General features: G+C 43.9%; 1 protein-coding gene across 1 annotated transcript in view; it reads right to left on the bottom strand.

The window, feature by feature from the left end:
- PRKAR2A (protein kinase cAMP-dependent type II regulatory subunit alpha) overlaps positions 1–24,347 on the bottom strand; it is a 716,041-nt gene that overhangs the window by 599,690 nt on the left and 92,004 nt on the right. The window lies entirely within an intron of this gene.

Below are 24,347 nucleotides of genomic sequence, written 5' to 3'. Positions count from 1 at the left end.
AGTAGCGTAGTGCACAGTGGGGTACAGTGGTGTGGGCTATAGTGGGGTAGAGTGGCATGGGGTGAGGTGGGGTGACGTGGAGTCGGGTGGTGTCTAATGGAGCAGAGTGTCATAGCGAAAAGAGGCAGAGTGGACACAGTAAAGTGGCGCTGTGTGGAGTGGCATGAGGTAGGATGGCACTGTGAGAATGGCTGAAAGTGGTGTAGCATGGAGTAGTCTCGCATGGAGTGGCATTGGAGTGGGGCGGAGCGGGGTAAAGTGGATTGGCGTAGAGTGGCTGGTGGGGTGCAGTGGGGTGGGGTGGAATTGGGTGGGATTGGGTGGAGTAGAGTGGCATTGTTTAAGGTGGTGTAGAGTATTACAAAGTAGAGCGTTGTAAAGTAGAGAAGCACAAAGAAGAGGTGCGCAAGGCAGAGTAGCGCAGTAAGGAGTGGTGCAGTGCAGAGTAGCGCAGTCAGAGTGGCTTAAAGTGGAGTAAAATGGAGTGTTACAGATTGTACTAGCATAGAGTGGTGTAGAGTAATACAGTTGTGGGTGTAAGTAACTACAGCATCACTAGAGACTGCAGATATGGTAAAAGCAACATAAATAAGCTGTGTGCCTGTGTTACAATAGGAATGCACAGTGCACTTCCAACAATAATACTGAAAAACGTATAAAATAAAAAAATTGTATTTGCAATACATGATAAAGAACAAAGACGAGGAAGATCTCTTGTACTTGATCCATGTACCAGGGAGGCACTAGCAGAAGAAAGGAAGGTAACCCTATGGGAGCTAAGCAATCAAAGGATTGCAAATGAGAGAGTGACATTTAAAACAACTAATGGTATGCAGAGGGAGGGATGTAAGCCCACTGAATTGTAAACAATACGTCAAGAAGCACTGCACATGCACTTTGTTGGCCAGTACTAAAAATGAGTGTGAACTTTTGTAATGTAACTGGTGCTCGTGTAAAGAGCTTCAATACTTTTGGATCGTTGCACTACATAAGACTACAAAAAAATGGCTCGACACTTAGAGTAACACGCTGCCACTCTTGTAACATACATGTGCTATGCAAGTGCCTAATGAAATAACCGTTATCAAAAATAACTTGTAACTCTCTGTAGAAGTCAAGAAGACTCAACCTAGTGGAAGACAACCAAGTGTTAACCTGGCTTGTGGGATTTTAAGGTCCTGTTGGCAACATTTCAGGTCTGATTTAAAATAATCAGAATTCTACCACGAGGGGAGATGTGCTCTATATCAAAGTGCAAAATAAATACACACATACAAACAAATAGATAAATGAGAAAGAAATAGTGCCCTCAATCACTGCGCGAGCATGGACTGGCATTAATTCAATTAATCTTTACCTGATCCATGCGCCACACAAAGAAACAGCAGTGTTGCAGGAAGGGACACGTGGCACACACTGCCAAATACGAAGGCTGCATAAAAGTGATAATAATGCCAAAAGATGGTAAGTAATGGGCGGGATTTGTAGCCTTTTTTTTTTTTTTTTTTTTTTTTAACACAAGAAATTGTCACCAAGCAATAGCGCATGCACACTGCCTGAAGCCGAGGCCTAAAACCATTGCCCGTTCTAGACATCATGGTAGTGAGCAGAAAAAAAAACCTAGTGGACGGATCAAAGCTAAAAGTGAGAAAAGTATCCTTGGATTAACTGAATCAAGCACCTACCCTATCAGCAATACCAATGCAAAAACTCGACTGAAATATAAAACTTTGGCATCGAGGGGAGAATAAAGCGCAACTGTAGAAGTGAAAAGGCACCATACAAAGGTTGCAGAAGAGAAAGAAGAACCTGAAGCGGCAGAGACAAGTGGTATCATGAAGGAGTATATAAAATAACCATGAACGCAAGCATTAACTAAAAGTGGAAACGTATGTTATGGCCTAAGATTTTATCCTGTGACGAAAACACATAGATGGCACCGGAGGACCACTGACGGCGTTGCTGGACCATAATTCGGTTACTTTTTAAGCAGGTGTCCTATACAGTGAGAGAGGTGTAAGGTCCCACGATCCTGTTCCTGTTTAAAAGATGGTATCGCCTGTGGCTCACGCATTCCTGGTGAACAGCATCGAATTGCAATGATAAAGATAGTTAAATAACAATGGGCGCATACCCATTTACACTGCATAACTTTTAAAACGTTTTGAGCAGATCAGCAAAAATGCAGTTTGTCCTATGTATGCGCAAGCTAATATCGTGATACGCTGAAGAATATGAATTGCATGGATCGCCACCTGTATTTTACAGTTACAACTGCTTTCGTACTCGGGAAGCTAAGTGGCATCCAGCTTTTCATAGACTCTTGCTCACTACATTACCATAACGTTGTATACAAAATTTTATTTCTATTGTACAACGGTTGTAAAGCTCGCCGGCTCCCACAAAAACTGGTTGACGCTTTACTAAGTTATGTAAATAAAATACACTATACATTTACAAACATATAAAATACACACAGATTTTCAGAGTGTAATATGCTATTTCTTAACATTCTTCTAGCTTGGGAAAGAACCATCACTCACAAGGCTACTCCACTATGCGCATCTGCAAATTTCCTGTGCATTAGTTATACACAAGGAAGACCAAAAGTGAGATTTCCTATTTTAATTCTCTTAGGAAACTTAGCTATCCGTCAGAGGGAAAAAACGACAGAAAGGATTATGCCAATTTTGATAAAACATTAGATTTTATGTTGGTAAAAAAAATTAAAAAAATAGATCAGAGATATCTGGACCGCATCCAGATATCCACTGATTGCCACATTCAAAATACATGGAGGGATTCTGATTAGCTGGCCACAACATGGAGAACATGTTGCGACCAGCTATTAAAGGACAAATGGTGGTGGTGAGGGAAGACACAAAGGGGGATGGACACACCCAAATCCCATGGTCCATTTCTTGGGGTGGGGTTGAGGATACTTGAAGAGACCAATCCTTTTCATTGGAGCAGGCCATCAGGAACATAAGGACACCAAAAGCGTCCAAATCATCCCACTGGGGCACCAAGAAAACGTGGTCCCTCAGGGAGAAGGAGCCAGGAACTGGCACAAGAAGCATGACAAAATTTGAGTAGTCCTGCATGGATCCCTTTCCCACAGCTGTATTCACTCCCAGAGGACCCATTTCCTCTGGGGCTACAGAAAGAAAGAAATGCTGCTACACTCTAATTATCTGGCAGAGCCCCTAACTCTCTGGGGAACAAAAGCAAGGAGATCAGTGGGGCGCTCCTCCCTCTGCCAAGCGCCCCAATTGTGCTTAATATAGTAGGGAGGAGTGTTTTGCTCCTGCTCCTATGTGCAGTCAGTGAGGTTGGGAGCAGGGAGGAATGCTGGCTCTCACGCAGCACTGCTGTGTTTGGGATGCAGAGAGCTGCCATGGGCCACAGGGGTACCCCTAGCAGGCCCCAACAAAAAATAAATGTTGTGATCACGGCAGCCATTTTTTAAATAAAAACAAAAAAACACTTTCCCTAAGGCAGCTGCATAAAATGGTCACCATATAGCTCTGATCTGCTGGGGTTGGAAAACCCCTTAATCCCTTCCATATCTCACTGGTGGTGCATTAGGGAGAGCAGCAGCACCACAAACATGTTAAATGTTTGTGGGGCGGTTAGGAGTGCAGCAGTACACATAGAAGCCCCTCAAGTTTTTTTAAAGCCACCGCAAGTCTCCAAAGGGGTTATACTGGTGCTCCAAGTAAAGGGTTCACACAGTTTAAAGCACTCCTAGGCCCAGGGTTTTTGATCACAGGCTTTGGTGTGTGGGGACCCCTGCCATGACCGTATCGCTAGCATTTTTATGGTATCTTTCCCCCTTTCTATTCCTCTTATCATGCTGAATCCATATGTATTGAACCCATCTTTAGGTTTATCTGATAAAGATATGGTCGATTGGATCTACTTTTGACAGTGGCTGTAAAATGTATCTTGTTAGAATAGGAATCTCTCAATAATGTTTCCTGTAATAAATGGTGGGCTTGGATTACTTACCTTAGGAGTATACACAAAATTCTATCATTCTATCCAAGGACACCTCTCCCATCTCAATCACTTTGGCACACTCTGGATGTCTTTATGGCTATAACACAATTGACTTTTTATTGTCACTTTGTACATTTGGTTTCTCTGCAAACAGTAAACACAATTAATCCTCATGGTGTTTTCCCTATTCTCTTCTTATTCTCCTCTACGTTCTTCTTTTGTTTTCTTTTTACTTATTATCCTTTGCCCTATTCTTTTTTGTTCTCTAGTCTTCTTACCTATTTTCATGACTGAGTACAATCCAGAGGCCTATCATTCTTCAAGTTGTATTTGCATCTGTCTACTTAAATATGATTGGTATATAATATCAATATTATTATATGGAGTCCTTTACTACCTGTAAATGTGCTTAACATTCTTGGATGACGTGCACCTGTTTATAAGTTTCCTTTTGGATTTGAAGCACACCAACATCTTTGATTTTACTTTTTCCCTAGCATCTGATTTTATGTTTTAGGTTGCTCTTTAATATATTTGGCATGCCCATATGTCTCAGTCCCTTGACATTCGCTGTACTTCTTGTGTGTATCATTTTGTATCTTGGAAAATCAATAAAATATTAGGAACACAAAGAAAAAAAAATGTAATGCGTGCACTGACACTTTACCAGTCTTAATGAAGGTCATGGGAATGGTTTAATGATTATTATCAAGTTACCAGCGATTCACTACACATTCTAATGCAGGTCACTGTAGGGCAGTATCATCCCAAAGCATTTTAACGATGTTGTACTGGGTTGTTGTAGGGGGTTGGAGATGTCATGGTCTTACGTTTCAGGGCTTTCTAGGGGTGTGGACTGTTCGGAGAGTGCCACCACAGGTGTTTCCACCTGCCTACCTGTAAATATTTGTAAATTAGTGTGTAGAGTTAAATAGTGTGTGCCTAATAAAGTACTTTTACTTTTCTTTTTAAACGAAAGCACAGACTAGACAAGGATTTATTGGGTGTTGGTTACTGTGTCCCTGCAGTCTGAGGTACTTGCCTAAACCACCTCACCTAATTATGTTCCAGATTTAACATTGAAGAGAACCACACCTCCCCTCGTGGGAGCACTATCCAATGCCATACCGACACCTGCAACAATGGGCACTTAACCTTCAGGTCAATGAGATATGGCACACATTGCCCCTTTTAGAATAAGAGTATTCTCACTTCTCAATACATGCGTTCCGTACAAGAATGGATCTCATATTTGGGTATGGCTTGTTAGTATCTAACTGCAAAAGAGCTGAATATCTCGCCAGGACTTTATCAGACCACTGCCCATTAATGGTGACCCTTCAATGGGGTAGACCTGTCCCTTTGATCTCGATGTGGCACTTACAACCATTAACACTCACAGACTCTGCTTTCTGCACACAAGTGGAGGAACAAATAAGTAACTGTTTCACTGAAAATACAGGCACAGCTACACGAGGGGATGGAGTGGGACACATTTAAGGTGGTGGACAGGGGTACCTGTACGTCCACACAATATGGTATAAAGCAGACCCTTCAAAAGAACATCACTGACACTGAAAACACATTGAGGGAAGCCGAAAGAGTGCCAAAAGATCCTACACGCCTTCAGAAGCTGGATGAAATCAGAGCCCTACATAGCGAAACGGCTTTTGACTGGCCTCAATCGACTATAAGGAACACACCAAGAGACAACATGATCTGGGGAAGGTTGTCATAGGTACGATTCGTACACAAACAGGGACCTTTGTAAACTCCCAATTGGTCATTAAAAAGGAATTTGAAATGCATTACACAACTCTTTACCCGGAACCTGTAGAAATGAATACGGACATGATTAATGCATATTTAGCTCCCATAGAGATGACATCACTGAATCCGTTATTGAGACAGGGGTATCTGAACCTCTAACACTGAACGAAGTAAAGGCAACACTACTTGTACAGATGTACTCCCCATAGAGCTTTATACTATATATCATTCACTTCTAGCTCCACAATTAATGGAGGTGTACAATAAGGACAAGACCAGAGAAAGATTATCAGACAGCATGCAGCAGGCTCTAATCACAGTTCTGCCAAAACCTGGCAGAGATACATTGGAGGTGGCCTCATACCGCCCCCTCTCAATACTTAACCTTGAGTACAAAATATTGAGTAAGGTACTGGCAAATAGACTAACACCCGTGATTCACAACCTTGTCCATCCAGATCAGAATGTCTTCATTCCCGGAAGGAATACTTTCCTAAATATTAGTTGGCTGTTAGGAGTCCTTGAATGGGAACGTCACAAATCCCAGCAGGGTTGGGTGGCATCACTGGACATCGAAAAGGCTTTTGACGCTCTAAGATGGAGCTACCTGCAGGCAGTACTAGTGAAAATGGGAATCAGCCCGAGTTTTCTACATGGATCCAGGTTCTTTACGAGAGCCCCGTTCCTAGAGTGCGTACAGGCTCAGTTATATCTGAGGGCTTTGCTATTGGTCGTGGCACCAAGCAGGGGTGCCCTTTATCACCCTTACTGTTTTCCCAGCCTATGGAAACCCTGGGCGGCAAATTGCAGGAGAGGACGGGGACTTAAGGTGATCTTCCATAGTATAGCCCCAAAGTAGAGTTGATGTACGCAGGTGACACCCTAATATACCTACAAGCTAATCATATGATCTTGTTTGAAGTCATGTCCGCACTAAATACCCCTGGCGCTTATCCGGGCGACACTTTAATAGGGGAAAGTCCTGTCTTTTCCCTCTTTTAAAGACACCAGATGACCCACTTCCGCCACCTGGGAACGCACCCCTTCAGTAGAAAACGGACATTCAAATATTTAGGGATCCATATATACCACTCTGAACAGGACCCGATAGATGGCAATCTGGGCAGAACACTACTCAGGATTCAACAGTCACTTCCCTTCTGGGCAAAATTCCCATTATCTCCAATAAAGCAGGTTGCTATAGCCAAAGTGCTGGTACTGCCTAGACTTCTATATTACTTTGCTGCTTTACCAGTAACACTACAGAAACACTTTTACTCACAACTGCAATGCCTACTGACATCACTAGTTTGGGCTGCCAACAGACACAGAGTAAAGATGGGCACTCTATATAACACATTAGAAAATGGAGGACTAGGAGCTCTGAATTTTGAGTATTATTAATAATTGTAATAACATCTATATTTCAATACTGACTTAAAAACAATTAAATAAAGCTTTATTGAAGTTGCATGTCTGTTGCTCTTTTTATGTTTTTTTTTTATCACATTTTGGGGGTGAAAAACATCTGCAAATAATCAGAGATATATTCTTTTTTCTTTAAGGAAAAAAATAAAACAAATATATCTCTGTTCTACCTCGTCACATTTTACACCCCAAAAAATTCAAAAATTCAGTGGAGATATATGGAAAATGTCACTTACCCAGTGTACATCTGTTCGTGGCATGAGACGCTGCAGATTCACATGCTTTGCACATCCAGCCATCTAGTGTTGGGCTCGGAGTGTTATAAGTTGTTTTTCTTCGAAGAAGTAATTTCGAGTCACAAGATCGAGGGACTCCTCCCCTTTCGGCTCCATTGCGCATGGGCGTCGACTCCATCTTAGATTGTTTTCCCCGCAGAGGGTGAGGTAGGAGTTGTGTATTATAGTAATAATAGTGCCCATGCAATGGAGTAAATATGTATGTACATAATGTGGTTTAAAGTGATATATTTACAAATTTACAAATGTTCAAGATCAACTTCGAAACGGCTACAGGCTCCCGGGGAGGCGGGTGGGCGCATGTGAATCTGCAGCGTCTCATGCCACGAACAGATGGGTAAGTGACATTTTCCGTTCGATGGCATGTGTAGCTGCATATACACATGCTTTGCATAGACTATTAAGCAGTTATCTCCCCAAAAGCAGTGGTTCAGCCTGTAGGAGTTGAAGTTGTTTGAAATAAAGTTCGTAGTACTGCTTGTCCTACTGTGGCTTGTTGTGTTGTTAACACATCCACGCAGTAATGTTTGGTAAACGTATGAGGCGTAGACCATGTGGCTGCCTTACATATTTCAGTCATTGGAATGTTTCCTAGAAAGGCCATAGTAGCACCTTTCTTCCTAGTTGAATGTGCCTTTGGTGTTATAGGCAGTTCTCTTTTTGCTTTGAGATAACAGGTTTGAATACATTTAACTATCCATCTGGCAATGCCTTGTTTGGATATTCCATTCCCTGTATGAGGTTTTTGTAAAGCAACAAACAGTTGTTTTGTTTTCCGTATTTGTTTTTTTCTATCAATGTAGTACATTAAAGCTCTTTTGATGTCTAATGTATGCAGTGCTCTTTCAGCTACAGAACCTGGTTCTGGAAAGAACACTGGTAGTTCTACTGTTTGATTTAAGTGAAACGGTGATCTGACTTTTGGTAAGAACTTTGGATTAGTTCGTAAAACTACTTCATGCTTGTGTATCTGAATAAAGGGTTCTTGTATGGTAAATGCCTGTATTTCACTTACTCTTCTTAGAGATGTGATGGCAATGAGAAACGCTACTTTCCATGTTAAATATTGTATCTCACATGCGTGCATGGGTTCAAACGGTGGACCCATGAGTCGTGTTAAGACAATGTTGAGGTTCCACGAAGGAACTGGTGGTGTTCTTGGTGGGATAATTCTTTTTAGGCCCTCCATAAAAGCCTTTATGACTGGGATCCTAAAGAGTGAAGTTGAGTGCGTAATTTGCAGATAAGCTGAAATTGCGGTGAGATGTATTTTAATGGATGAAAAAGCTAGCTTTGACTTTTGTAAGTGCAGTAAGTAGCTCACGATGTCTTTAGCAGATGCGTGTAAGGGTTGAATTTGATTACTATGGCAGTAATAAACAAATCGTTTCCATTTATTTGCATAGCAATGTCTTGTTGTAGGTTTTCTAGCTTGTTTTATGACCTCCATACATTCATGTGAAAGGTCTAGATGTCCGAATTTTAAGACTTCAGGAGCCAAATTGCTAGATTCAGTGATGCTGGATTTGGGTGTCTGATCTGTTGTTTGTGTTGAATTAACAGATCTGGTCTGTTTGGTAGTTTGACATGAGGCACTACTGAAAGGTCTAGTAGTGTTGAGTACCAGGGTTGTCTTGCCCAAGTTGGTGCTATTAGTATAAGTTTGAGTTTGTTTTGACTCAATTTGTTTACTAGATATGGAAGGAGTGGTAGAGGGGGAAAAGCATATGCAACTATCCCTGACCAACTCATCCATAACGCATTGCCCTGAGACTGATCCTGTGGGTACCTGGATGCGAAGTTTTGGCATTTTGCGTTTTCTTTTGTTGCAAATAGATCTATTTGTGGTGTTTCCCATCTTTGGAAGTAAGTGTTTAGTATTTGGGGTTGAATCTCCCATTTGTGGATCTGTTGGTGATCCCGAGAGAGATTGTCTGCTAACTGGTTCTGAATTCCTGGAATGAACTGCGCTATTAGGCGAATGTGGTTGTGAATCGCCCAATGCCAAATTTTCTGTGCCAGGAGACACAACTGTGTTGAGTGTGTTCCTCCCTGTTTGTTCAGATAATACATTGTTGTCATGTTGTCTGTTTTGACAAGAATGTGTTTGTGTGTTATTATAGGTTGAAAAGCTTTCAACGCTAGAAATACTGCCAGTAATTCTAAGTGATTTATGTGAAACTGTCTCTGTTGAGTTTCCCATTGTCCTTGGATGCTGTGTTGGTTGAGGTGTGCTCCCCACCCTATCATGGAGGCATCCGTTGTTATTACGTATTGAGGCACTGGGTCTTGGAAAGGGCGCCCTTTGTTTAAATTTATAGTGTTCCACCATTGAAGCGAGGTGTATGTTTGGCGGTCTATCAACACTAGATCTTGAAGTTGACCCTGTGCCTGTGACCATTGTGATGCTAGGCACTGTTGTAAGGGCCGCATGTGTAATCTTGCGTTTCGGACAATGGCTATGCATGAGGACATCATGCCTAGTAGTTTCATCACTATCTCGACCTGTACCTTTTGTTTTGGTTGCATGGTCTGTATTACATTGTGAAATGCTTGTACCCTTTGCGGACTTGGAGTGGCAATCCCTTTTGTTGTGTTGATTGTTGCTCCTAAGTATTGTTGTACTTGACACGGCTGAAGGTGTGACTTGATGTAGTTGAGTGAGAAACCTAGTTTGTGAAGGGTTTCTATGACATACTTTGTGTGTTGTGAGCACTGTTCCTGCGTGTTGGTTTTTATTAACCAATCGTCTAGGTACAGGAACACATGTATTTGCTGTCTTCTGATATGAGCAGCCACTACTGCCAGGCATTTTGTAAAAACTCTTGGCGCAGTTGTTATCCCGAATGGCAACACTTTGAATTGGTAATGTACCCCTTGGAATACAAACCTTAAGTACTTTCTGTGTGAAGGATGTATCAGTATATGGAAGTACGCATCCTTTAGGTCTAGTGTTGTCATGTAGTCTTGCTGTTTGAGCAATGGGATTACGTCCTGCAGTGTCACCATGTGAAAGTGATCTGATTTGATGTAGAGATTTAATGTTCTGAGATCTAATATAGGTCTTAGAGGTTGGTCTTTTTTGGGTATGAGAAAGTACAGTGAGTAGACTCCTCTTCCTCTCTGATGAATCGGTACTAACTCTATTGCATCTTTTTGCAACAACGCTTGAACTTCTAGTTGTAGAATATCTATGTGTTGTTTTGACATGTTGTGTGTTTTTGGTGGGACATTTGGAGGGAATTGTAGAAATTCTATGCAATAACCATGCTAGATAATGGCTAGGACCCACGTGTCTTATTTCCTTCCAGTTTTTGTAGAACTTGGTTAGTCTCCCCCCCACTGGTGTTGTGTGTTGGGGATTTGTGACATTTAAGTCACTGTTTGTTTTGTGGAGTTTTGGGACTTTGGAACTTCCCTCTACTCTTTGGAAACTGTCCCCCTCTATATTGTCCCCGAAAAGTTCCCCGCTGGTATTGGCTCTGATAAGTGGGCCTTGTTTGTGAGGTTGTGGGTTCAGTGCTTTGTCCTCGAAACCCCCCTCGAAATTGTGATCTTCGAAATGTGCCTCTGCTCTGTGGGGAGTAGAGTGCGCCCATGGCTTTGGCCGTATCAGTGTCTTTTTTAAGTTTTTCGATAGCAGTGTCCACCTCCGGCCCAAACAGCTGCTGTCCGTTAAATGGCATATTCAGCACGGCTTGTTGTATTTCCGGCTTGAATCCAGATGTACGCAGCCATGCATGTCTCCGTATTGTTACTGCTGTATTAACAGTCCTAGCAGCTGTGTCTGCTGCATCCATTGCTGACCGTATCTGATTGTTCGAGATACTCTGTCCTTCTTCTACCACTTGTTGCTCTCTTTTTTAGAACTCCTTGGGCAAATGTTCTATAAAATGTTGCATTTCGTCCCAATGAGCCCTGTCATATCTCGCCAACAAGGCCTGTGAGTTGGCAATGCGCCATTGGTTGGCTGCTTGTGCCGCCACTCTTTTCCCAGCCGCATTGAACTTACGACTCTCCTTGTCTGGAGGTGGTGCATCTCCTGAGGTGTGTGAGTTCACCCTCTTGCGTGCTGCACCTACTACCACTGAGTCTGGTGTTAACTGTTGTGTGATGTACATAGGGTTAGTTGATGGCGGTTTATATTTTTTCTCCACCCTTGGAGTTATTGCCCTTCCTTTGACAGGCTCTTCAAACACTTGTTTGGAGTGTTTTAGCATTCCAGGTAGCATGGGGAGGCTTTGGTACTGGCTATGTGTGGACGACAGTGTGTTAAATAGAAAGTCGTCTTCAATTGGCTCTGTATGCAGGCTAACATTATGAAACGCTGCTGCCCTTGACACCACCTGTGTGTAGGCGGTAGAGTCCTCAGGTGGTGACGGTGTGGCTGGATAACAGTCGGGACTGTTATCTGACGCTGGCGCATCATAAAGATCCCACGCGTCTGGATCATCCTGACTCATCCCTGTCTGAGTTGGGGATTGCATTATTGGTGGAGTGGTTACCGATGATGGCTGTGGAGAGCGTTGTGGAGATGGTGGCGGGGTTACTTGTTTAGCCAACTTTGCCTGTGGCTGCTTGTCTTTCTCTTGGAAGGCAAGTTTTCGTTTCATCCGAATCGGAGGGAGAGTACTGATCTTCCCCGTTTCATTTTGGATGTGGAGCCTTCTTTGGGTGTAATCTGGCTCCATTGTCTCTAGTTTCTGTCCAAATCTATGTGTTTGCATTTGTGAGGACAGTCCTTGTTCCTCTGTGTAGGAACTTGTTTTCGGTTCCGAGGCCGGATGTTTCGGTACCAAAACCTTTATGGCTGCCTTTTTCGGCTCCGACGCCACTTTTTTGCTCTTCGGCGTCGTGATCTCTCGGTGCCGACTTGCTTCGGTGCCGCTCTCTCAGTGCCGAGATTGCTCTGACCCGGTGTCTCAGGGTCGAGTCTGCTCTGTGCCGGTATCTCGACCGGAGTCGGATGACTTCGACACATGCATGCCCTTTTTCGGTGCCGATGCTCGGTCACCTATTTTTCGGGTTAAGCCATGGCCTGCCGGCGGTGGCGTCCCCTGGGCTTTTGTGGTCTTTGCGTGAGTTTTGTGCATCGACGTCTTACTCACGGGTTTCGGCGTCTGTTCAGGTACGACCTCTTCCGAGTCCGAATCCTCAATGGAAAAGGTTTCCTCTTCTTCTTCCATCTGTTTTTGTCCTGTCGGCACCGACGCCATCTGTAGTCTTCTTGCTCTTCAGTCCCTTAAGGTCTTTCTGGACCGAAACGCTCAACAGGCCTCACAAGTATCCTTCTTGTGTTCTGGAGACAAACACAAATTACAGACCAGATGCTGATCTGCATAAGGATACTTGTTGTGACATTCGGGGCAGAATCGGAATGGGGTCCGTTCCATTAGCCTTGAAGATGCACGTGGTCGGGCCGACCAGGCCCCGCCGGGGAATCGAAAACCCCGAAGGGCCACCGGAGCTCTTCCAAATTCGGTGTCGATCTGTTGTAACTAACTCGATACTGAACGCAAACAATACCGTCGAATTTTACGAGATTTTTACTAACTTTCCGAACCGAAACGCGGAGCGAAAAGGAACACGTCCGAACCCGATGGCGGAAAGAAAACAATCTAAGATGGAGTCGACGCCCATGCGCAATGGAGTCGAAAGGGGAGGAGTCCCTCGATCTCGTGACTCGAAATGACTTCTTCGAAGAAAAACAACTTGTAACACTCCGAGCCCAACACTAGATGGCGGGATGTGCAAAGCATGTGTATCTGCAGCTACACATGCCATCGAACATATATATATACAGGGAGTGCAGAATTATTAGGCAAATGAGTATTTTGACCACATCATCCTCTTTATGCATGTTGTCTTACTCCAAGCTGTATAGGCTCGAAAGCCTACTACCAATTAAGCATATTAGGTGATGTGCATCTCTGTAATGAGAAGGGGTGTGGTCTAATGACATCAACACCCTATATCAGGTGTGCATAATTATTAGGCAACTTCCTTTCCTTTGGCAAAATGGGTCAAAAGAAGGACTTGACAGGCTCAGAAAAGTCAAAAATAGTGAGATATCTTGCAGAGGGATGCAGCACTCTTAAAATTGCAAAGCTTCTGAAGCGTGATCATCGAACAATCAAGCGTTTCATTCAAAATAGTCAACAGGGTCGCAAGAAGCGTGTGGAAAAACCAAGGCGCAAAATAACTGCCCATGAACTGAGAAAAGTCAAGCGTGCAGCTGCCACGATGCCACTTGCCACCAGTTTGGCCATATTCCAGAGCTGCAACATCACTGGAGTGCCCAAAAGCACAAGGTGTGCAATACTCAGAGACATGGCCAAGGTAAGAAAGGCTGAAAGATGACCACCACTGAACAAGACACCCAAGCTGAAACGTCAAGACTGGGCCAAGAAATATCTCACGACTGATTTTTCTAAGGTTTTATGGACTGATGAAATGAGAGTGAGTCTTGATGGGCCAGATGGATGGGCCAGTGGCTGGATTGGTAAAGGGCAGAGAGCTCCAGTCCGACTCAGACGCCAGCAAGGTGGAGGTGGAGTACTGGTTTGGGCTGGTATCATCAAAGATGAGCTTGTGGGGCCTTTTCGGGTTGAGGATGGAGTCAAGCTCAACTCCCAGTCCTACTGCCAGTTCCTGGAAGACACCTTCTTCAAGCAGTGGTACAGGAAGAAGTCTGCATCCTTCAAGAAAAACATGGTTTTCATGCAGGACAATGCTCCATCACACGCGTCCAAGTACTCCACAGCGTGGCTGGCAAGAAAGGGTATAAAAGAAGGAAATCTAATGACATGGCCTCCTTGTTCACCTGATCTGAACCCCATTGAGAACCTGTGGTCCATCATCAAATGTGAGATTTACAAGGAGGGAAAACAGTACACCTCTCTGAACAGTGTCTGGGAGGCTGTGGTTGCTGCTGCACGCAATGTTGATGGTGAACAGATCAAAACACTGACAGAATCCATGGATGGCAGGCTTTTGACTGTCCTTGCAAAGAAAGGTGGCTATATTGGTCACTGATTTGTTTTTGTTTTGTTTTTGAATGTCAGAAATGTATATTTGTGAATGTTGAGATGTTATATTGGTTTCACTGGTAATAATAAATAATTGAAATGGGTATATATTTTTTTTTGTTAAGTTGCCTAATAATTATGCACAGTAATAGTCACCTGCACACACAGATATCCCCCTAACATAGCTAAAACTAAAAACAAACTAAAAACTACTTCCAAAAATATTCAGCTTTTATATTAATGAGTTTTTTGGGTTCATTGAGAACATGGTTGTTGTTCAATAATAAAATTAATCCTCAAAAATACAACTTGCCTAATAATTCTGCACTCCCTGTATATATATTCAAAATGCCCCTAGGTGGCACTGCAATCCAAGCTTAGAGTAAATGTTCCAGCTTGGAAGATGCTTTAGAAAAAGAATGGTTAAGTTCTCATGGGATCATGGTTTCAGTGACCCAGGAGACTTATGTTTTTTTTTCTAGTGTTGCTGCAAATCTCCCTACAGCCCCCTAACAACATTTATAAAAAGGTGTTGGTGATGTCCCTGCCCCTTTTATGGACATAATCAAAAACAAAATATATGTATGTAGCACTCCCACAGCATTATGGCGGTGCTCCTTGAAGGAGCAGTTAATAATAAATGAGCAGCTGTGACCGCTTATTTATTATTCCCTTCTGGCTTTAAAAAATAAATAAATTATGGGTGTCGCAGTCCCACCAAGGACACCAACTATTTTTTTTTTTTTTAAATAGGGACCGAGAGGGGAGCCCCCGGGCCCAGGCAGACCCTGCAAGAGGCCCATTTCATGGGATAACGCAGGAGCCAGCATTTTTTTTTTATCTAAGGGGTGGCCCAGATGCCCACCCAGGGCACACCCCCACCATTATTATTTTTTTAGGTCCACCAGGGGAGCCCCAGGGTCCCTGCAGTCCTGCCGGCATTTTCCTTTGTTTTTTTTTTTTTCTCTAATAATATTGGCGGACCTCGTGCTCACCCAGAGCAAGCCACAGCCAGTACATTTTTTTTTTTTTTTTAAAATTAAATCTCTGCTGACCCGGTGCCTACCCGGGGCACCCACAGTGAGTCCCTTATTGAGTGCTGCAAGGGGAAGCCCAGGGCCCCCAACCCCACCAGCTCTCTTGCTTGCACATATCATTAGTACAGCGGGAGCCAGCATTGCTGCAACCCCAAGGGAACAGTTTTCTTTTGCCCCCCACGGGGTGGAAGCACTGAAAGCATTTCCCTGCCCAAGACCATGGGCATGGAAATACTTTCTTCTCCCACTGGGATGGAGCAGCTTTGCGCTCCCGCATATTGTGAGAACTTTACATTGTCTCTACCCAGTCGTGTGGCATGGATTTATATAGTGTCTCAGCAGTTGGGGACCCTGGACACCATCACTAATTAAGCCCCAGGTAATGGTGTACCAGGGGTCATTGTATGGCTCGGGGAGAGAGGCCGGTGGTCCTCCTCTCCTTTATTTGAAAGGCTGCCCCAGGGGATGGGGATGTAAATTATTTCAAGAGTGAATTCACTGTGAAACATAAAAAAAAAAAAATCATTTTTGGCCACAGAGGGGATTGCTTCTGTGACCTCTGCCCACAAGGCCTATGGGGGCAGGGTATCCCTACCCTGCACATCCTTATATCTTTTTAAAAAACGTTTAGTTTTTTTTCCAAGGACACTGGCCTGAATCCCGAATCCTAAGATGGCTCATGATGCATAATTGTTGATGTGGTGGCAGCCAAACAGATCTCATCTTGAGATCTGTTGGCTCTGCGGATCTTGTGTGTCATGATATATCCATAAATGTTGAGCCTAATTTATCCAAAACTACCTAACAGATTTATACCAAATCAGAAAAAGCATAATTTCTGGACCAAGATCTAGCTTTATGCAAAATTTGGTGTAAATACATTCTGCGTTTTTTGCTATAGGTTAATTTAATTTTCCTATGGAAAAATAATTAAGAAAACTTGTTTTCGGATTCCCCCACCCCCTTTATTTTTTGCCCTTAGCTTGTCGGATCACCCAGAACCTTTCTAGGAAGAAGCATATGTGGATGAGACTTTCTTTTTGGAAATTTGAGCGAAGATTCATCACACAGCGTGCCAAAGTTATTAGCAAACCAAAATTATTTTCCTATGGAAACTTGGTCCTAACTATCTATACCTTACCAGTGGCAACCGCCACTGTGAGAGAGATTATTTGTGTGCCCTGAGGAGGCCTTAAATCACTCAATGAAAAGTGTCAACCCTGTCCAGTGAGTTGATCACAAATTAATAAATTCTATATTCACAGGTCAATAAGAACTTGAATGATCAGTTTTTCGCAATACAGCCTTTCGATCTAGTGTTGAATTACCCACTGGGGTAGCACGGACAATTTATATATATGGACACCTTGAATATCTGACAAGACTAACAAGGAGTGTGTGAAAATTGTAAAATCCATAATCATTACATTTATGTGTAACGTAAGTAAATGCAGAAATATAAGAAATTATAAAAATGTTCTGTCTTTTAACCTGCTGAAATATCTCAGATTGTTGACACTGATTCAACTATATTTGCATGTTTCTAAGAATTTTAGAAGAAGTGTATCAACTTTCACGCTTCTCCTTTCCTCTAGGTAGTCCACCAGCCCTCTAATTTCCTGGCAAATAGTACAAAACCTTCCCAGCTCACATGTTGCGACACAAAGTATCTGCTGCATTGTCCGTTTGAACTAAAACAAGCTTTCTCTGGATAAATAGGAGTCAACCCAAAAAGCTTTGAATTTAAGAATAATCATTTGGAGGGTCAGGTTATGACGTTATTTCAGAATCGTCCAAATCTTTTAAAGCAGAGCCTGAAAAAAAATGTCTTAATTAGGTTGAATTTGCTGAATTCACAAAAGAATAGGATTCAGAATCTGAGAGGTAACTACAATTTTCTTTGAATAAAGTCTGTGAGTTTGGTCCCAATCAGAAGATTTTATGAACTCTAACGTAAGAAAGACATGTGGAAAACAGTATGTTACTTGCCTGCAACTGTTGTTCTTCAACCTTGCTATCTTTCATAGATTCAAATGTTTGAACCATTCCCAATTACTGAAGGGGGAGCCCCTCTGTTTCTTTAACATAGAAGTACAAAGCACTGACAGCTGAAAAAGCAAAGACAACTCCGACTTTATTAGCACATCAACCTCATTCTAAAGAGACCAAACTCCAGACAATTAGGTGAAAATGCTCAGCCTCACCTCTCCCTGAGGTCTTCAAATCTCAGATTTCTTAGCAGAAGATGGGAAGTATAGGACTATACATGCAATGCTTGAGCTGAGCCCCAATTCAGGGAGTAGGGTGTGTCACATGTGAACCCATCAACGATACAAACACTGGAGAACCACAGTTACAGGTAAGCAACTCATGTTTTTCTTCAGCATTGGGTCTATATTAGATTCACATGCTTGAATCGAATAATAAGCAGTGTAAAATTATAGTTCATTATATACATTATTATTTCACAGGGCTCGAAAAATCATAAAAATGATACTAGACCTGCAGGTCGAGTAGCTTTAATAATCTACTCGACCTAACTGTAAAATACCTGACCCAGAAACAGGGCTCATATTGTGTGTTCCTAGGCAAATATTGTATTTTACAGTTGCCTTTTTCTTAATTCTCACATGAGAGCACCTTCAAATATGTGAGTTCATAATTTCTGCTGTAAAAATATCCATTTTGCTTGATTAAATACACTAAACGTTTGCTCCATGTATAATAAATCTAAGCTCACATATAGGGTACACATGATCCATGCATGACTTGCCTCTTAGTTTAGTAACAGCTTTGCCATCAGGACAGGAGTGTTTTTCAGTTTATGTTTAAACACTCACTTTTAATAAATATATTACTAAAGCATGATGTGGTAGCGCACTGTCATTTACAGACAGTAAATTTCCAAGAAATGTCCAAAACCCTTCCCACTAACTTGCAGCTTTACTGATAAAACTATCTAGTGTATTACCAATAATCTGTGAAAATTGGGTTTCAGAAAACATCATTTGTACATCACCAAGTAAAGTGTTGACTCTTTTTTCCATCCTATTAAAATATTTTTTTCATCACACAGAAGTACAGAAAATGGTCTTTCACAGCTACTGAAATATATTTTGAAATGTTTCTACAGTTGACTTAGTTATATAAATGTTGTGTGTGAGGAAAAACCGATACCAACAGCCTCTCATTTCACCTAAGTCAGACAGTTCACCTTACAAATTACTGGAACTCTGCAGTCACAAGGAAAAATATTTGCATTGCAAAGAAGACAAACTGACTTTTGACCTCTGTCTCTGAACACAGAGCAAATGTGACAAGAATAAGATAGAAACATGCAAATATAGTTGAATCAGTGTTTATAAGTCATCAATGGATGACTTGGAGCCATCTCAAAATAAATGCTTCCAAAACAGAAATACTCACATGTGGCGACTGGAAGAATTAGGACTCACTGTGCCGCTGGCCTGACGATCTCTGACCACTTCCTCTCCAAGGAAGTTAAAAACCTTGGAATTACATATGGACTCCAAGTTAACAATGAATGCCCAAGTGGGCAAATTAGCACAATCAAGCGTCATCACCCTGAAGACTCTGCAAAGCATCTTCCCCCACCTCAGATTTCCACACAAGGTGCAGGCTACTGTCCCTCTTCTACTATCCAAACTGGATTTTGCCAATGGCCTCTACCACGGATTATCTCTATTATGAAAACACTACAACATATTCAGAACTCAGCTGCCAGGCTACTATTACATGTAAAGTCACGAGCTCATATCTACCCTGCCTTGAGAGCACTACACTGGTTGCTTGTTGCCAGAAGATCCACCTTCAAGCTGCAACAGGACCGCTTTTCATCAGAAACAAAATAACCAAATATATTCAACAAAGAAACCTCCGCTCAAGATTGGCACCCCGCCTTAGAACACCACAATACAAGAAAAAGACAATAGGTGTTACATCCTTCTACGTTCAAGCAGCCAAACTATGGAATTCATTATCCCCAAAGAATAAGTTACTTACCTTCGGTAACGCTTTTTCTGGTGGATACAGTAACTGCCTGTGGATTCCTCACCTAAAGAATTCTCCCCCTCGCGCCAGCCTCAACGGAAATTTCTTCTAGCTCTGCACGTCGACGATGACATCACCAGGTAATAAGAAGCCCTCGTCGACGTGCAGACGTCAGTTATCACCATTTTTTACGTGCCATAGAGGCGAACAGGTTAAACCTAAAGAGTACATATTCATCCAGAATAAATGAAAGTAGAACGTTTATTATAAAACACATTATAAATAACAGTAATGAATGTTCAATACAAGAGACAAATATATATACGTATATATAAACCAAGTCCAAAATGTCCTCTAGAACTATCTTAATTTGCAAAGGAAATGTATATACAGTTATCACAACTATATACATAAATCAGCTATATACATATATACAAGACCAAGGATGCACACCCAAAGAGTTCTCAGTTTGACCAGTCAGGCAACGGGGAGGCGGGTGGGACCGTGAGGAATCCACAGGTAGTTACTGTATCCACCAGAAAAAGCGTTACCGAAGGTAAGTAACTTATTCTTCTGATGGATACACCTACCTGTGGATTCCTAACCTAAAGAATAGAGTCCCCAAGCAGTATAACCTCCGGCGGTGGGTGCCCGAATGGTCAAACCAAGAAATCTTGCAGCACCGAGAGAGCAAAATGGCCATCCCCCCTAACCTCAGAATCCAAACAGTAATGCTTGGCAAAAGTATGGAGGGATGCCCAGGTCGCTGCCCTGCAGATGTCAGCCACAGGAACACCTCTAGCCAAAGCCGATGAAGCTGCTTTGGCCCTGGTGGAATGGGCACGAAGCCCCACAGGTGGATCTCTCTTCGCCAGAGAATAGCAGATCTTAATACATAGAATGACCCACCTGGATAGCGTTCTCTTGTGGACCGCTCTACCTTTCCTCTTCCCCACGTATCCAACGAAGAGCTGTTCATCCTGTCTGAACTCTCTCGTCCTGGCAACGTAGAAGCTCAGTGCTCTTCGTGGATCCAGCCGGTGGAGCCTCTCTTCCTCCTTGGATAGGTGAGGTGGAGGGTAAAAGGAAGAGAGAGTAATCGACTGCCCCAGGTGAAAGGGTGCAACAACCTTCAGAAGGAAAGCCGCCTTGGTCCTCAACACCACTTTGTCCTTAAAGAAAGAAAGGTATGGGGGTTCTACAGTGAGAGCCTGAAGCTCGCTAACCTTTCTGGCAGATGTTATGGCCACCAGGAAAACAGTTTTGAATAATAGGAACCGTAAAGAACAAGAGTGCATTGGTTCAAACGGAGTCCCCATAAGAAACGTTAAGACTAAGTTAAGGTTCCACTGAGGCATAACGAATGGCGTAGGTGGAAACTTATTAGTGAGCCCCTTTAGGAACTTTAAAACAATTGGTGATTTAAAGAAGGATGATTGATCAGGAAGGCACAGAAAAGCAGATAGAGCAGACAAATAACCTTTGACAGTGGCAATCGCACAACCTTTCTGTGCCAGATGGAGTGCAAATGACAAAATGTCAGATAAACCAGCTTTTAAAGGATCTAAACTGTTCTCTCCATACCAGCATGCAAATTTAGCCCAACGATTAGCATAGATTGACTTGGTGGAGTGTCGTCTGGCCGATAAAATAACTTCCACCACATCTGGAGGGAGAGAAAAGGAACTCAGATTGCCCCGTTCAATCTCCAGGCATGAAGATGCAGGCTCTGGAGGTGGGGGCGTAGAATCTGCCCCTGCGACTGCGAGAGGAGGTCCACCCTGTAAGGGAGACGGAGCCGAGGGCACTGAGAGAGTTGGAGTAGGTCCGAATACAACACCCTTCTCGGCCAATCCGGAGCTATTAAGATGACCTGGGCTCGGTCTTGGCGGATCTTCCTCAGAACTTGAGGAATCAAGGGTATGGGGGGGAAACGCGTAAAGCAACTGACCCTTCCAGGACATCTGAAACGCGTCCCCCCAAAGCTCCTTGCACCGGATACTGGAGGCTGCAAAACAGCGGGCACTGCGCATTCTCTTGAGTCGCAAACAGATCTATTTGTGGATATCCCCACATCCGGAAGATATACAGAACTAGATCTTGATGAAGACGCCACTCGTGGTCGACCGAGCTGCATCGACTGAGAATGTCTGCACGCACGTTCAGGACTCCGGCCAAATGATGTGCAACCAAGCAGACCTTGTGCTCCTGAAGCCAGGACCAGAGACGAAGAGCTTCTCTGCAGAGAAGATACGACCCCACTCCTCGCTGTTTGTTTATATACCACATCGCAGTCGTGTTGTCCGTTAGAACTTGGATTGACTGACCGCAAATGGAAGGAAGGAGGGCCTTGAGAGCCAGATGTACTGCCCGCAACTCTAACAGATTGATGTGTAACCTCTGTTCCCCAGGAGACCAAAGGACCTTAATCTCCAGGTCCCCCAGATGAGCTCCCCACCCTAGAGTGGAAGCATCCGTTACCACTGTGGCCCCTGGTGGTGGTAGCGAGAACGGCCTTCCTTGAGACAGGTTGTCGACCGCTGCCCACCAATGAAGATCCACTGCAGTGTCTCTGGAGATCTTTATCGAGTCCTCGAGATCCCCTTTGTGCTGAAACCACTGCCTGCGGACACACCACTGAAGAGCCCTCATGTGCCAGCGTGCATGAGTGACCAACAGTATGCAAGAAGCGAACAGACGAAGGACCTGGAGGACTGGAACTACCGCTCCATTTTGAAACAATGGAATCAACGCCTGAATGTCCTGGACCCGCTGGGGAGGAGGAAAGGCCCGATTCAATGTCGTGTCCAATACTGCCCCTATGAACAGGAAGCATTGAGAGGGCTCCAGGTGAGATTTGGGTACATTGACCGAAAAACCCAGGTCGTACAACAATTGAGTCGTCGACTGGAGATGGCACTGCACGAGCTCTGGAGTTTTGGCTTTGATCAAACAATCGTCCAGATAGGGAAACACAGCTATCCCCTTTCTTCTGAGCTCTGCCACTACCACCGCCATCACCTTTGTGAAGACTCGAGGTGCTGAAGTAAGACCAAACGGGAGGACCGCAAACTGATAATGCTGCGATCCCACCACAAACCGGAGATACTTCCTGTGCGATTTGAGGATCCGAATATGAAAATACGCGTCCTGCAAATCGACCGACACCATCCAATCTCCTTCGTTCAACGCCAAAAGAACCTGTGAGAGGGTCAGCATTTTGAATTTTTCCTGCTTGAGAAACCAATTCAAAATCCTCAAATCCAAAATCGGTCTCAACCGACCATCCTTTTTGGGAATCAGGAAGTATCTTGAATAACAACCCTGACCCCTCTCTTGCTCGGGAACCAACTCTATCGCACCTTTTGCCAATGGGGACAATACTTCCTGCTGTAATAGGAGGAGATGGTCTTCCGAACAGAAGGATGGGCGGGGAGGGAAGGTAGGAGGGAATTCCCGAAAGGGAAGAGCGTACCCCTTCTTCACAATGTCGATGACCCATGAGTCCGATGCTATAACCTCCCACATTGGAAGAAAATGGGCAAGTCTCCCCCCTACCGGAGAAAAGTGGGCAGGGAGTGGAGGAGGACTACGGCTGCTTTCCTTGCTGCACCCCTCCCGAGGAAGAGGAAGAGGCAGAGTGCTGCAAGGTGGCTCCTCTCGTACGGACTCTGCCCCTGCCCCTGAAGGATCTGTATGGCAGGGTAGAAGCAGATTGTTGTGGTCCTTGCAATCTTCCATGAAAGGAAGAACCACGCCCAAATCCATTAAATCTCAGAAAACCTCTAAAGGAGGGTGAGGCAGAAGACTGGAGTCCTAAAGATCTTGCAGTAGCTCTGCTCTCCTTAAAACGCTCCAGGGCAGAGTCAGCCTTTGTGCCGAAGAGCCTCTCTCCATCAAAGGGAAGATCAAGAAGTGTTGCCTGCACGTCCGACGAGAAGCCAGATGACCGTAGCCAAGACTGCCGTCTAGAAACTATGGTCGTGCCCATAGCTCTAGCCACCGAGTCTGAAGTGTCCAATCCCGACTGGATCAGCTGAGTCGCTGCCGCCTGAGCATCCGCTAACAGCTGCAACATCTCCTGGGACAAATTAGGGTGGCCCTTCGCCTCTTCCATAAGGGCATGGATGTAACGCCCCAGTATGCAAGTCGCATTGGATGATTTTAAGGCCATAATGCAAGATGAAAAGGTCTTTTTTGCAATATGGTCCATCTTCTTTGACTCCCTGTCCGCAGGTGTCCCAGGAAACGAGCCAGGAGAGGATCTGGACGAACATGAGGCTTGCACCACTAGACTCTCCGGAGTTGGCTGTCTGGAGAGAAACACTGGATCACCAGGAGCCGCCCTATAGCGACGAGCCACCACTCTGTTGACCGCAGCGGTGGACACAGGTTTCATCCATATGTCCTTAATGGGGTCCAGCAGTGCCTTATTGAAGGGCAAAAGAGGCTCAGCAGAAGCTGGGTGTAAAACCTCTGTTATTAAATTTCTTTTGACTTCCGCAGAAGGAAGGGGAAGGTCTAAAAAGTCTGCAGCCTTCCGAATGACTGCGTGGAATGAAGCAGCTTCTTCAGTGATCTCTCCAGGGGAAGCTAGATCCCATTCCGGGGTAGTGTCCAAGCCACTGGCTGTATCCAGTCCCTGGAAGTCACCAGAGGGCTCCAAAACTTCACCTTCCTCCAGGTGTTGTCTTGCATAGTCTTCCTCCTCCAAAAGTCATAGAGCCAGACATCTTGATCTAAGCCTTGACTCCAGACCCGGCGTCGGCCGACGC

The sequence above is a fragment of the Pleurodeles waltl genome, chromosome 9 (assembly GCF_031143425.1).
Source record: "Pleurodeles waltl isolate 20211129_DDA chromosome 9, aPleWal1.hap1.20221129, whole genome shotgun sequence".
In the NCBI taxonomy this organism is placed as follows: Eukaryota; Metazoa; Chordata; class Amphibia; order Caudata; family Salamandridae; genus Pleurodeles; species Pleurodeles waltl.
The sequence above is the reverse complement of the archived record's forward strand: the minus strand, read 5'-3'. Positions and strand labels throughout refer to the sequence as shown.